This window comes from Gambusia affinis, linkage group LG03 (genome assembly GCF_019740435.1).
Source record: "Gambusia affinis linkage group LG03, SWU_Gaff_1.0, whole genome shotgun sequence".
Taxonomy (NCBI): domain Eukaryota; kingdom Metazoa; phylum Chordata; class Actinopteri; order Cyprinodontiformes; family Poeciliidae; genus Gambusia; species Gambusia affinis.
Genome location: NC_057870.1, coordinates 11,314,888 through 11,330,786, shown reverse-complemented (window position 1 = coordinate 11,330,786; position 15,899 = coordinate 11,314,888). Strand labels below are relative to the sequence as shown.

At 39.7% G+C, this 15,899-nt stretch overlaps 1 protein-coding gene across 4 annotated transcripts in view; it reads left to right on the top strand.

Moving 5' to 3' along the window:
* The first annotated feature begins 1,169 nt into the window (after positions 1-1,169).
* rhobtb4 (Rho related BTB domain containing 4) overlaps positions 1,170-15,899 on the top strand; it is a 43,694-nt gene continuing 28,964 nt past the window's right edge. The window contains exons 1-3 of one of the 4 annotated variants that reach the window (XM_044110725.1): positions 1,170-1,306; positions 2,064-2,188; positions 13,262-13,386. The gene's annotated coding sequence lies outside the window, so the exon portion shown is untranslated. Of the gene's footprint in view, positions 1,307-1,605; positions 1,985-2,063; positions 2,189-13,261; positions 13,387-15,899 lie in introns of those variants that run through there. The other 3 variants (XM_044110723.1, XM_044110724.1, XM_044110722.1) reach the window with 3 other exon arrangements.

Here is a 15,899-nt window from a genome sequence, read left to right as displayed (position 1 = left end):
ATATTGCAGCTGTTGCTGTTCTTTCCCCCCCCTTGTCACGTATTTATTGTGTAGGTTTGTCTGCACAGCATTAAGGCCTCTATTGATAGCAAGTTCCAACTGTGCTCTTTTCAAAATAAAAGGAAAGCCAGTCGCAGATAATAAGTCATAATTTGATGTTTCTCTATTCAAATTCGAATGAGTTTCGACCGATAGCTGATGCTTCTATCATATGGGTAAAAAATGATGAGAAACAATCTGAAATACTATTGGAAATCATAAGCTAGACATACTGCTGAAGAAAGACTAATAATATTTTCCACTTAAGACTCCTTTAAGTCTTTGCTAAGCAATAGATTTAGTTGGTAACCTCCCATAGGGTGAAAACACCTGTACTAATCTGATCTATATCCATACTCCACCCAGCAGTTTCAAAATGTCCTACATCAGCTTTGGCAATGATGAAACATTGGTGAAGGCTTTAAGTTAATTGCAATTGGTAAGCATCCTGCAGCCTTGCATAAACAGACTGACTTGGTTGGACATGCTAAAGTCTGAGCATATAAGCTTTAGATATATGCTTAAGTACTGAAATACCCCAGTGAAAAAGTTTGAATGTTTTTGTACCTATTCCCAAAGCAAGTGAGATTCGGAATTTGCCAAATGGTTTACCGTCACATCCATCTACTGTGCACATTCATGAGATGTGCAGCCCGATTCTGCTGACCCTCCCCCAACAAAATGAAAAGCCCATTCAACAAAACCTTAATTCTAGATGAAATGGATTATTATTTAAATAAACTAAATCATAGACTTGTTTATAGTAGATCTATTTAAAACTAGAGTTTCACTTATTGAATAAATTACATTTTTTTAGTTGATAATATTTTTAGACACGTCTATATGGAACAGAACTGTAAATGCATGCAGGATTCAACAAAAAGTCAATGGATGAACACAGCAGTGAGAGTCAGAGTTACACATTAGCGCTACATGATGCTCCGTCCTTATCACCAGCTTCCACAGGAACTCGGTGGAAATTGAACTGCATCACGTCTGCGTTCACTATCCCGGCTCGGAGAGACTGGCTCCACTTTATGAATGAATGGGTGTGGCAAGAGTGTCCATAATGAGGCTGTCGTCACCGCGCTTGTTGATAGGCTAATGGCGTGGTGCGGAGTGAGGGACGGTCCCGGAGTGAAACATAGCTGCACCTCCACCACGGCGGTCACAGGAGACAACGAAGAGAAGGAAAACAGAGAGGAGTGGAGAGCGCAGCGTCTTCACCCACTGCCCCGCGAGGACCAAACTTCTGGGTGACATTCTGGTGAGGACGCAAACAAAGGGTGCACCTAATCAGAGCGCACAGCGAGTTTTTACTTTGATATGCGTGCTCACTTTACATGCGACGTCCCGAAAGTGTAAATCATGCGATGATCAGATCCGAGTTGGTAAAATCCTCTCGTCCGCCGTGTGTGTGTGGGTGTGTGCGTGCGTGCGTGTGTCTCTACATGGGATCAATGGTTTAGGTTTAGGTTGGACTATATGCTGCAGGCAGCTAATGCGGTGAGGAATATTGCGGAGTAAAAACTGGCAGACAAAAGAAAGTCGAGGCGAGGTCTCCGTCCACCCCGTGTGATCCCTCCTTGTAGGTGTGACAGGAGCAACAAAGGGACGCGGAGCAAACTCGCATCAGGACCACAAGCGGGACAAGTCCACCCAGACAGAGCACACAATAGCGGTGGGGCGGGGTGTCGGGGGCTTGCAAACAACAGTGCGTCTGCGGGTTTTGCAATATGCAGCAGTATTCGTGTAATTACCCTCCTCCTGGCGTCTCTCGACCACAGAAGTCGGGGATATTTTCTCCTGTCAGCGCTGGCGGATCTTAACCCGACACAAAGCTGAACCGATAATTTGACGACTTTTTTGCAAGTCCGGGCTAAAGCCAGAGAGATAGAGAGAGCGAGAGAGAACAAAAGGGAAACGCCGCCAAGTGTTAGAATATGTGAGTTTTGATCTTAGATGCTGTCATCTTAGGCGGGACAGCGTTGTTCTGAAGCGACCTCGTTTGTTTATCCTTGCAGTTTAATAGGGAGAGGCGAGAGACGAGCGCTGCTCAGAGTAAACTGGAGAGATCAGAGCAGAGAAGAGGCGTGAACTCAGCGGACGTCAAGACCTGAGCTGAACACAGAGGCTAATGCGTTAAAAGGTAGGAGACACCATGCAGGACTTGTGATTTAATCTTTATGCTCTTTAAAAAAAATAAAAATAAATCTGCAGGATAGAGCAGATTGCATGTGGACAGACAGCGAGGGGGGTTGCATAACGGTTCAGTTGGGGCTATTCAACTGCTCCGCACTTTATCGACAAACCTCACCCAGGACCTGCATAATAATCCCACTGCTTTTTAAAGTTCTGCTACACAGCGATTGATTTCCCAGCAAAGCTTAGGCACTGTCAGGTTTTGCTAATGGTCTAACGTAAGAGTTTTTGTTTTGTTTTTTTATGACAGTTTGCAAAAATAGCACGGGTGTGTCATTTGAAATGAATCCAAGATAAAAGCTGTATACAAGTGATAGTAAACATGGAGAAGGTGTGAGTATAGGGACAGTTTTAACGTTTGGAAAATGTCTATGGAGGACCAAAAGTGCCACAATTTAAAGCAATCACTACATGTTTATTTTAAGTGTTTGGTCAATTGACTAAAATTACTAATAGATCCATAAATAACACTATTCAATATAGAAACAGCTAGATTATCCACTAAGAAGATGCCTGTTTAAAGGGCATGAACATGTTTTTATCACATAAATTTCTTTTTCAGTTGTGGTTGAACTTGTAGTTACATAGGTGTGCTAGTAATATACAGAAATATAAAAAAAGTAAACTAAACAAAACAAAAAACAACACCCCCTGACCCCCCTCCTCCAAAAATAACAGGAATAATGTAACTGAATAATCAGACAAAAGTTGCTAAAGTGGGGAGATGTTACATCTGAAACAATATCCCAGGCAGGTCAGTTTCCCAGTTGCTCTACTGTCTGTTTGAGCATGAGGGCTTGGACATCCCTACCCTGGACTCTGGGGCCCGCTAGATTTCCTGATGGGTGCCGATGCACATTCCAGATATTTGTGTTCATGCTGGTTGTGTGTGAAGACAGTGAAAATAAGACATCTGTCCACAGATGTTAATGAAAACAATCCGTCCAATCTAGACAGACAGTCTTTGTTTAGCTGAATAGCTAAACAAAGACAAATATGGTTGTTTTTCACCAACACAATGTGGGGAGATTGGCTTTATCTTTCAATTCTTTTTCTTTTTCTGCTCCATCGAATGCACAGTATGTAAACGAATACATTATCGCCCCCTATGAGAGAGACAGTGAAATATGTATTCAGGCTTTGACAACATGGTCACATGAAAGAAATAGCGAAGCGTCTGTCTAGAATTTGAGCTCGTATGTTGAAGACCTACTATTGGTTTGTCTTGTATTGAGGAGGAAGTAAAGATAAATATTGTCCACGAGTTAGTGGTATGTGCAATGTGTTAGTTTGAACCTGCCTGATAAGAAGGCTTTGATGTGACACATGAGTTGGAAGCTGTGAATGAAACTGACTTAGGTGGCACTTTTCACCCTCCATAGTTTCAGGCTTGGTTCTTGAATTAAAACATTTATTTTTAGCCTGAAAGAGATTTCTGAGAAAAATCGTGATGTGATAAAGAATTCCCAGAATGAATGCAACGTCAATGTCAGCATATCTCAGTTTTCTTTTGTCTAATAATTTTACTCTGAAACACATCACGCAAAGCTAATGGGATTTATAAAGTAGACCTCAAAAGTGTGTTTTATCTTCAATTTAAAAAAAAAATCCTTTTTGGTTCGCATTTTGCAAACCAACTAGTTTTTCAGCTTAGTTAAACACAAAGTTAAATCCTTCCTCCACCTGCACCACGCATTAGTGAGTTCAGCCTGAAGTCACTTTCCGTGTTCACAGACTGCAGTTTGGATTGCTACAATTTTTGGCCCAAGCCTGGAAGGAAACTCTGTATCTGTGACAACAGCCAAAACACATCTATCCCCGCTGCCTGCATGACATTTCCTGGATTATTTTCCTCGCCTCTCTTTGTCTTTATCATTCCTTCCCCGCAAAGCCCCGAAAATGGAGTGGGTGTGGGGACGGTTCGAGAGAGCTGACATCAGTTCCTCCGTTCCAGCCCACTCTGCACTGTTTTTCTATCAGCTGTGGAATTTAAACCATTCTTTCTTTGGGCCCGTCCCTCTGTCTGCCCCTTGCTCAGAGTAATAGGTTGTTTCTGAAGTGCCTCTGCCCTCTGTGTATGCATGTGCATGTGGCTGGGTGGGTATGAGTGGGGCTTTCCAGTTGGGCTTACACACCAAACATTTCTGGCTGCTGGATAGCCATCTAGTGAGCCAAGCACACACAGCTGGGAGCCAAATAAGAAGAAGCGTCTTTGTGAGAGCTGATCAATGTCCCACACACATGCAGGGTGTCTTTTAGTGCTTGCCTCAAATCCATTTTTTTAGTTCTGCATTGCTTGTCCTTATAAATACGGATTTGCAGCAGTGGTGAGTTGTAATTATTAAAGTTGCATTCTGAAAAAGAGACTCTTAGATGCATGCAGAGTTCTGCAGAGGCCAGTGTTCGCTGAAGAGCAAAAAGTATCTAACAGAGACTCATAGTCATCGCTCACAAGTGTCCTCCTTTCTCACCCGAACCACATGATGTTTGTCCTGTTTAGCAAGTACTGAAAGGAGGAAAGGGAGAGAGGGGGCAAAGAATAACAAGAAAGAGAGAAAAAAAAGAAGTGCTGGCAAAGAGAGTTTGTTTCTCACTGGCTGCTTCTTTCTTAAACGAGATGTCAGCGAGCAGAAGATGTGTATGGAAAGAACAGAAAGCTGGACGAGTTTGTCGAAAGAACTCAGGGGCAGGGTGCTAAGAGAGGAGGAGAGAAACAAATAAAACAGAAACCAAGCTGTGGAGAAGAGAAAGAAGGGAGGGTAAAGGAGGGCAAAGCCAGAGGAAGAGGGACACCAAGGGGTTTTGGCTGAGGGGAAGTAAGTGTCGAGGTTGCTGTGGTACTGAAAAGCAGACAGAAGGGGAGAAATTTCCAGATTGGACATGACTGTAAATAATAATAAAAACAAAAACAAAAAAACATGTTGTTTGAACTCTCCTCATGCTTCTTCTCTGTTTGAATAAAATAAAATAAAACTATTTAAAAATCAATCTACCATTTCATTTATCAGTTTAGTGGGGTTTTATACCTAAAAACTTTTATTGATGTATGGTTGGGTTAGATTAAAATAAGTTTTCAATTTAATATTTTTAGTCGGGCTTAGTTTGAATCTCACCTGATTAAGAATTTTTAAAAGGGATTTTTCTTTTTTAATAGGTAGGACTTAAATGAGAAAATCCCCAAAATAACTTGTAGATCTGTGAGGAGAAGACTTTGATGACAACAGAAATGTTGGTGGTTATCTGATTTTTGTATGTGGGAGGTGTCGCAGCTCCGTCTTTGATATTTAGAAGTCAGGTTTCGAAGCGTGGCCACACTCACATGCTTTAGAGCCTTTTCATCGCTTTAGTCATCAATGCCTTTGAAAAAACTTTTTAAGGTGGTTAGCAGAGTTAATCTCAAACCTCAAGTGTGAAGAAAATGAAAGCTTTGATCCAAAATGACTGACCTCCCGTAGGGTTTGGTTGGACATAGGCACCAGACCTCGTGGCGGCTTTTTATCTAATCATTATCCACGTTTAGATAATGGATGGATGTTGAGATTTCATAATTTGACATTAGGCAAGCAGATTCTGCCAAAACATGATGCTTTTGATAACTTTAAACCCCACAAATCTCATGAATATAGTGAGGAACATGGAAGCCAAATATTAAAATTGACAGGAGGTCAAAAAAGCCATGATGGTTTTCAGCTGAATTCAAAATGGCTGACCTCCTAGTTGTTGTTGGAGATAGCCTCGAGATACTTTTGTGTATGTTTGGGGTTCATACATGTAAGCGCCAAATGTCCCCAGGACAAAGACTATCGAAAGGTAAATGGGATTGTTGCAAATTCCAATAGGTGAATAAATCTCCTTATTGCTAGATTACTCGACAAACACTTGAATATATATATCATAAATTTATGAATGGATGAAGTCAGGTACTCACAGCTTGTGGGTGAAGACATAAGGAGTTTATGTGGTGAGAGAAGTGGATAAAGAGGTGTCGCAATACGAGCAAGGACAGGACAGACCAGAGCTGGTAGATAAGAAAACTCAGTTCAGTTACGAGTGGTCGTCTCTGTCAAGTCATGGCTGATGAAACTCCTTTGGGCTGGAGCAAGGCCAGGGCCTGAAACAGGGGTCTGTGTCAGGAGGTCCAGAAAGGCTTCATTGAGAGGGAGGAGTATTACACAACATCACTGCTGGCAGTACATATTATGTTGGATGCCAGAAAGATCAACATTACAATTTGAATGTCCATTCCTCACGGTGATTTTAAACTAAATGAGCTAGCTAAAAAAATGGCACTGATTTCTTTTTTCTTATGAATGTGAGTGTCTTTCAAGTCCCTCTGGTTTGGCACAATTTATATTCTACACTTTAACCCAGAGGAAATTCTGCCTGGCCACATTTTCTGCATTGCATAATTTTTAAATAACACGTTAAGAGATGTCCAAGAGATGACTGGGTCAGCTAGAATTACTACTGAAGACGAGATCTGAAGATGGCCAGTAAACAAAGTTTCAAAACAGGCATTGAATTAATTAAATAAAAGGTGGTGATCGTTTATATCAAATGTTCTTAGTCATAATAAAGATCAGTTTTGCTGCATGTGACAGTGTATATTTATATATGATACAGTCCAAGAATTTACTTTAAATCACTTGCAAAGGTTTTCACACCCCTATTAAACTTTTTCACCTTTTGTACCATTCCAACCACAAGCTTCAATGTATTTTGCTGTGAAAGGAACACATATTTATGAAGTGGAAAGAAGATGATGCATTGCTAATGCATTGTTACACAGGTGACCCTCTATCCCAGTCTGAAGTGCTTTGCTGCCTCTTTTGTGTTCAGGATCACCCTTTATTTATGTCCATCCGTCTTTCCATTAAGTCTGATTGACTTCCCTTTTCCTGCTGATGAAAAGTGTCCCCACAGCATGGCACTTCCACCACCATGCGTCACGCTGTACATGGCGTGCAAGGGTTCAGATATTATCTTATAACCCATCACTGTTCTACAACTCTCCACGGCTGACATGTCTAATGTGTTTCCTAATCTTGAGAGATGTATTCTAATGTTCTCTAACAAATATCTGAGGCCTTCACGGAAGTGTTATATTTACACTAATATTTAGTCACACACAGGTAGACTCTTTTTACTAGTTAGCTAAATAAAAATTGTTAACCTGGGTTTTATATAAGGGTATAAGAGTGCGGAGATCTGAACACAAATACATACCACACTTTCACTGTACTTAAACGCTTTTTCAAGGCACTATGTACTAAATGCTGTGTCTCAGTCTGTGCCTGAACAAGGGTTGCGCATTATGGTCCAAACACCAAGGTGGGACAAATTTGTTGCTTGGCAGTACCTGCTTTCCATGTTTGTTTGTATTTGTGTCCATGTGATTTTGTGTAAACATAGCACTGCAACAAATATATCCTCCTGTGTGTTTATTTGTGCAACTCCCATATGCAATTTGATCCCAGGGTTTCTATTTTTCAGCATCTGCTTCCCTCATTATGGCAGAAAGCTGACCCCCTTGGGTGAATTGGCTCCAACGTCAAATGACTGAAGGAATGCCAACTAGGAATTCAACTGTGTGTTGTGTTGAGCAATCACACATTCCTTTTCAGGCTATATAAAATAAAGTCAATTTTTGATAGTGGAAGTTGTGCACGCTTGCTTGCAGTAGGGGGATTGATTACAGACAAACAGGTGTGTTGTGTTCCTGCATCCCCTGCAGGACCCTGGAACTTGACCCACACACCATGTCCTTTACATGTCTGCATGGTCCCAAACACCCCCATATGTCAGGCTCCTGTGTTGTTCACACAGTGGTAATCTCTAGCGTCTCTCATTTTTTAGCGCTTGCAAGCCTTGGCTGACTGTCTGCTTATCTTCCTGTTTGTTTTCCCATCTTGCCTGCCTGTCTATCCATCTGGCTGTCCTTTAAAATGAAGCTGTGGAACTCATTAACCGAGAGTCAAGAGAGCCCCAATTAGCAGCTATAGCGGCGTAGACAGTGTCAGTGCTTGGAGGGGAATATAAGAGTTAGTAAAAGATCAGAGTTTGGGGATTGTCCATGAAAGACATTGTGTGGGGGGGAGGTTGTCTAAGAGGATGACCCACCATGTTAGATGTCATGCACAAACTAGGCTTTTGTCCTTTTTGTCACTGATTACAGCTGTTTCTGAATGACGTAAAAGTGATTTCTGTAGTCACTCTTCTTTCTTTGTGTTTATATATCGTGACATAGATACAAATTAAGATTCAGATTAACTTTATTTTGGTAAATTAACAACAGAAAAAAAGAAAACTCAATAAAAAAAATCTATTTTAAAAGCTAGTAATTCACACCCCAAAAAAAGGAATAAGTTGAAGCAAAGGTTTATACTTGCCACTCCATTTAACACACCGAACAACTCTTTGTGTCACACAGTGACATTTTAACTCCAAAACAATGACAATGACACAATGAGACATAAATGTCTTTACCCGGTTTGTGGGCACTAATCTGTGCTCTTGTATTGGAGGCTTTGAACTAATATCCAGAGAAGGAAACACCCAAGGGTGTCATTCCTATAAATCAGGGTGAGACTTGTTCTCTGACTGGCGCTCTCATGAAACCACAAGACTTTAATCTTTAATTGTGATTGTGCGTCTATAAATATCAGCTATGTAAGGTGTTTCCCTTTGCTGCTATTTTCATACATTGTTGTGGGCCTGCCCAGTTTTTTTTTTTTTTTTTTTTTTTTACAGTTTCAGAGTGCTGATGCAACCTGACTGACACCCTCTCATCAGCCTCTTTCTCCATTTCTCACTCTTTACTGAATGGATGAGTCAGTTAGGGAAACCAATGGTAGCGACTCTGAGGACGAGAGCTCTGTCATCATCCTCGTCATTGATTGCCTGGGTCAGGCCTCTATGGTTTGCTCCCAAATGAGTCTCTGAAATTGACTCACTGCGTACATTCAGAGGGTTTGGATATTTTTTAGCTTACTTACCTTCAGTTACGAGATTCTTAATGGGGATTTCATACATAAAAGTCAAACCCTTTCCCCCCAAAAAACTGTCCCAGTCCAGAGTCTTTGCACAGTCCAACACGCTTGTCTGTAGTATTCTCATATATTTAACTTCATCAGTTATCTGTCAACTCAGATCTACTTCTTTGTCCATGCTGGAAAAGCTGTGGCCAAAGAATGTTTTTCATTATGGGACGACATCCTCAGGTGATTTGTAGTGAATATGGTTTTTCTCTCATTTAACAAGAGCATTTTTATTTACACTGATGTTAAACACAGCATGACTTTATTTTCCACATTAATGACTTCTGACGTGATTCTGTTGAGGAGCATCTGATTGAACACTGCTGAATTTAAATAGCTTGTTGATCAATAGCTTATTTTCTTTTAAAAGTTTTTGAAAACTATTATTTTCCTTCCACTTAACAATCATGCGCTATTTTTGTATCACATAAAATCCTCTGAAATGCATAGAGATTTGTGATTGCAATGTGACAAAATGCAAAATCTTCAAGGAGTATGAATACTTATCTGAGATACTGTAACTTCTGTTGACTTTATTTTATCACTAAAGTAGAGTAATTAGAAGAATTTCAGAATATAGAAGATGAAGCATGCACTTTTAAACTGGAAAATGTACTGGTGACAGAAATCTGAAGACTTTCTTTCCAAATGGAGTAATCTGAAAACAGAGTGCTTTGCCGTCCGTTTTATGTAGAATGTATCATCCACATTTTAGCATAGATATTTCATCAAGCAAGCCATTATGATTCCTACTCAATATCAGGTGACACTTAACTTTGAAGCATTAGACACCATCAGATACCAGTTTATGGAGAAATATTGACTTTTGGAGTCAATTATGGCTGGTTAGGTTTTCTAGTCAATTGCCATTTACTTTCCCTTAGATAGAACAATAAGTAATACAGTGAGGTTTACTGCAGGACATTAAGACCCCATTCATCTATTTTCTGTCTCGAGTTAAGTTTGTAAAGGAGACAGATCCAGACGTCCCACTCCCCAGTGAAAATCTCCAGCTCATTCAGGGGAGGAGTACCAACCCCAGAGGGAATATTTAATCTCTCTTGTGATTTCTGGGATGTGTTCAGAAACCCCTCACCCCCAGAGGGAGGTGCTGAGGAGGCGCCCTACTCACATCTCTAAACCACCCCAAGTGGTCCCTGTTGATGAAATGGAGCAGTTGCTCAACTCTTAGATGGTGCAACTTCAAATCTTTGCCTACAAGGTTGAATCCAGCCACCTTATGGATGAAGCCTATTTTGGCCACCTCTGTATGGGTTTTTGTTCTTTCGATCATGTAATATGTCAATAAAAGTGAGAATATTTTGAAAACATTCTAATTTTCAAATATAACATTTATTTTTTTTTGTCACATTTGAGAAGGTGAAACATATATGTCACATAGATCTCAGAAAATAGAGTGAAATATTTCAAGCTTTTATCTCCCAAATTCTGCCTGAGATCATTTGAATGTTGTGAAAAAGTTAAGTATTGGAAACTCATAGTGTCACCCCCTAATCAGCTAATTAACTAAAAACACCTGAGCCTCTAGATTTTCTCTCACTGACCCAGAATGAAACAGCCATGGGGGAGAATGACGGCTTGACAGATGTCCACAAAACAGCCATCAACACCCTTCGCCACAAAGGACATCGCTGAAGAGGTTGGTTGTTCAGAGTCTGTATCCAAGCACGTTCAGAGAAAGTTTAGTGGAAGGAGTAGCAACATTTTCACCAGCAACAATTATAAAAACAGGCTAGAGAGGGTTCTCAAGCAAAATCCACTCAAGAAATTGGGATTTTCACAAGGATTTCACTATGTTCAGAAAAGGCCTGTGTATGAGCTACAAGCATCTTACTTGGGCTAAAGGAGAAACAGAACTGCACATCTTTCTCTGCTATCCAAAGTTTTCTTGTCAGATAAACGCAAAGTTTGCATTTGGAAATCAAGTTACCGAAGTCTGGAGGAAGAGTGGAGAAGCACAGAATCCACGTTGCTGAAGTTTCCACTGTCAGAGATCATGTCACCATCAGTTGTCACCTGGGTTTGGTTAATTGTATTTTCTTTGAACTCAACAGTGAATGTAGCCATCTTCCAGAAGACTTTGGAGAACTTCATGCTCCCCTCTGCTCACAAGCTTTTATAGAGATCCTGATTTAATTTCCGAGCAGGACATAGCATCTGTCCAGACTGGCAAAAGTACCAAAAGTTGAGTCACTGACCAGTGGTCAGTTTGCTGGCAGACTAACTTGACCTGAAACCTATAGGGTTGCTCTGGGGTATTGTCATAAAAAAAAAGAGAGAAACACCACATCCGACGATGCACACAAACTGAAAGTCACTATTACAGCAACCTGGGCTTCCACCACATCACACCACAACCACAGACTGCTTCTCTTGCTGCACTGACGTAGTAATCAATGCAAAATGAGACCCAACCAAAGATTGTGTGGATAGAAATTAACATACTTTTCAGAAACCTGCCACTTCTTTTAAGAATATCTTTTACTGATATTATGTAATATCATAGTTTCTGAAACACAGAATTTTGATTTATCTGCAAGCCACAATCGGCAAAATAAGAAGAAGCTTAAGTTTAATATTTGTATTTTGAGCCTTAAAGTACACATATTTTGGAAAATAATAGAAGGGTTTCACTTTCTGAAATGACTGACAAAAAATACTGAACTTTTTAAATAATATTCTAAATACATTTTTCACAGTAATCTAAGTGATTTTTTCAGATGTACCTGGGAGAGAAGCCCTTTTACAGCATATGATGCTCAGTCAATTTTTGTAAATAAGAAACTCTATTTGGTTCCAAAAAGAATCAATTTATAACCCCTGTGGCAGGTGAAAGCATTCCCATTTTAGACACTGCAGTCTGTTTTTAAACTCCAAAGATTACAAAAGGCTTCATAGCTACAATCAGGACATTTTGTATCACATTGAAAGTGTTGATAATAATAAACTGATGGTCAGCCCTTCCCATCCTTTGCCCTCTTTCAAATATTTCAAACATGTTTCTGAGCACTGCTCAATGGCAAATAAATGACATGTGGCCACAGTGTGAGATGATCATGTCAAGCTGTTTGTATACTATGCCACGGTGCAGCAGAACAGACATAACTGGACACTAGTATAGATTTTTCCATTGCACTATTTTTAGGATATCATGCTTAGTGTTTCAGCTGTGTAGACCTGTAGGTAGATCTTAAATTAGAGACACAGGATAATTCCCCTTCAGCTGATCCAAATCGAAGGTATTACATTTCATTGTATTGGTATGTTTTTATATTTATTTTAGGACATCAGAAGGATTACTTGCTTCTTTATTATTCACAGAAAAAATGGGATTACAAAATCTACTCAGGGCCCCTTTGAATAAAATTAAAGTGCATTGCTTTTGAGATAAATGCTTTTCATCTCACAATAGATTTGTTATTTGTTTGCTCCATTGGAATACAATATGAGGAACTCAATTTAGTGAATGGACAAACAGCTTGCAGGATATTTGAAGTTAACACACAAAAAAGGGGACCTTCCTGTTATACCTTGTCTCGCCGTAAAATGGTTTATTTGTGTCTCAGTCTCTCTGAGATTTTTGCTGTTTACACTCTTGCACTTCCTCTCCTCTCTATTTCTGTATGTGTGAGCAACAGCTCAGACGAGAGATGGATATTGAATTAGTACAATAGCGATGTTGAGCTGCACAGTAGGAAAAGTATCTTTGTATATTTATATAGTTTTATGTTTCTCGATATTGTTATACATATAAATCTGTCTGTCCATCTGTCTATTACAGTACTAATAGATAGATAGATAGATAGATAGATAGATAAATAGATGGATAGATAGATAGATATTATTTGATTTCAAGGTATAAAGAGCCAAGTGGACGTTCTGAAATGCTGCAGTTTTTGGATCTGAAGTAACTCCATACAGGACGATTTCAGCAAGGCTTGAGTTCTGCTTTTCTGTCCCAGACTGCAGTCCAGAGGTGTTTGCCTTGGCTTCGCTCTCTGTTTGATCAGGCTGTTTTGAGAGTACTGACTGACCTGTGCGAAGGTTAGATACGTTGCACTCTTCACAACTTCTCCTTCTCCTCAAGGTAATTGCTCCTTTTCTCAGTACTTCTCACAATTCCATGCAATTTAATATATTTTTAAAAAATTTGATGGACTACAAATATGTCTTGTTTTTTCTCTTCTGTGCTGAGAAGATCTTAACTTACTTCTTTTTGTCAAGTTCTTTCTGCAAATGAATGGCATTTTCTATCTTTCCACATTTTTTTTTTTTCGTAAAATAATCACAGGTCCTGTGTCAAGGGGTAAACAAAGAACTTCAGTTCAAAAGATTTAAAAGTAAATTGCAGCAAGGTAACTCACCTACATTAGACTTTGTTGTTCATCACATATTGATCTGCTGTTAATGCACTGGTCAATAACGCACTTACACATAGTGAATAGTTTACATTGCAATGCATAGCATTAGCTTCCAGTGGAAGCTTTCCATCAGCCACAGAACTAGTTTAGCACAGACTTTCGTTAATGGAATATTTTTCCTAAGTGCTACAAGATTCACTTCTTCTGACCTTACTTCACCCTGGTTTGCTGAACCTTCACCTGGATCTGCTCCTGTTTTAGTTACTTGCTTTCTGTACTCAGCTCTCCATCCTTTGACCCAAACACATGGCTCATCCTTTTTTCTGTAACGGCCTAAGACTTTCTCAGCCACTCAATCATTTAACCCTCAAATAGTTCCGTACTGACTTCCTGTGCCATGTAAAATCTTTTTTTTCCTTTATAATATCCACCCTCCTTCTTGTTTACACCTCTTCCAATCCCTGAGTTTGCCGTTTCTGTTACAAGATTTATTAAAGCTATTATTATAAGAAGCCCATTGACTCAAACATCATTCCGCCAACCTTGACTTTAGAGAATCTCTTCAGGTTGCAAAAAATAATTAGTGGCAGTTTTTCAGCACGATCACTTTAAGAGTTTAGAGAAACAGCTGAAGAGAGTCTTAATAAGATTAGCCCTGACATTTGCCAGCCACAGCTTAGGAGGAACCTCCACTGACCCTTGTGTCTCCATCTAGCAGAGATTGTGCATGTGTGTCTGATTGAGAGCCTATTATCTTGAAGGCATGGCCTAGAAAGGGAAGTCGAGGTACCTGTTTCTTTTTTCCCTCTTAGACATCTGATTAAAATCTTAACAGCAGAAAATAAATCACAGATATTATCACTTTGTGCTGGTGAACCTTAACCAGGAAACAGGAGCAAGAGACAAAGCTAATAGAGTAATTTTGGTTTCATTCAATCTCCTTTCAGGCATTCTCACTGTCATGACCTCTGACTGCAAGGACAAAACACTTTCTGTCCTTGAACGTGGCTGCATTGTTGAGCTCTGCAACTTTAAAAAGCACCTTTGGTGTCGATGTTGAACATAGAAATCATTCTGAATTTCTTAATAGATGCTGAACGGGTCAGAGCTAAAAAGTTAAGTTGTGGACCCTCACCAAAAATCACGTTATCAATTGGTGAATCCAGTGGACAGTCCATGAAGACAGAGGCAGATGTTTGAGCCAAATTAAAGCCCTAACTCTGATGGCATTTGTGAGAGAATAGATTAAAGATATGGACTTTAATAGCTCTAAAGACAACATTCCTTCTTGTGCTTCATGCATACCTGCAAGAACCATAACTTTATCCTTCAAACTTACTTAGCCATAGTGGGTTATCACTATTAATCACATCTCCAGAATGTGATTAATTAGATTTTTTTTTTAAGCAATAGACAGCAAACAAATTATAACCTTTTTTCTGATCTTGAGATTTTCATGCTTTATTTAAGGCTTAAGGAAAGAGTACAGTGAGTATATATGTGTCTCTACATGTGTTCGAGCATTGCACGACATGCCTGGGCAACATCTTGGATAGCATATAACTCTGAGGCAGATTTATTTCAGCCTTCTTTTCCAAGAAAGACTGAAAAAATCAGATTCAAATCTTTTTCACCCTAAAATCTTAAAATGCATCTTAAGCAATCTGTTGTCTCAGTCAGATAGGTTTAACATAAAAGGCTTCCATTTGAAAAATAATACACAAATAATTCAGCAACTGTAAATCTTAAATTTCTCATTTGAGTGTTTTTTTCTCTTTTAACTTTTAGCTTAAACCTCCATGCCATGTAGTACCCACAGGGAACGCAGGCTGATTTTATATGTGCCGATGTGGGTGGGTGGGGCTGTCTGATGATAATTGTTTAGACCGCATACGCCCCAAAACTCTAATTGGGTTATCTTTTTAAGACTTAGCGCTGCAATTGAAGGACAGTGTAAACTATACAGTACTTCTTGTTCTCTCCAGGCAGTGTTTCTAAGGATCACACTGTGAAACATTTTAATTGAACACATCAAATTCCAGCAGCTATGCCCCTTTCTTTCTTATTTATCCTGGCTTCCATCTGCTATCTGCTAGCCTCATAGCCTTTGGGCTTGTACTTGAAGCCACTCTGCATTCCTCACATGCATCCCCTTCCATGACCTATCATCACCAGAAGAGATTTATGGCTGATCATACATCACATCATTATCGTCTGGGAAATCTCGAACTCAAGTTTT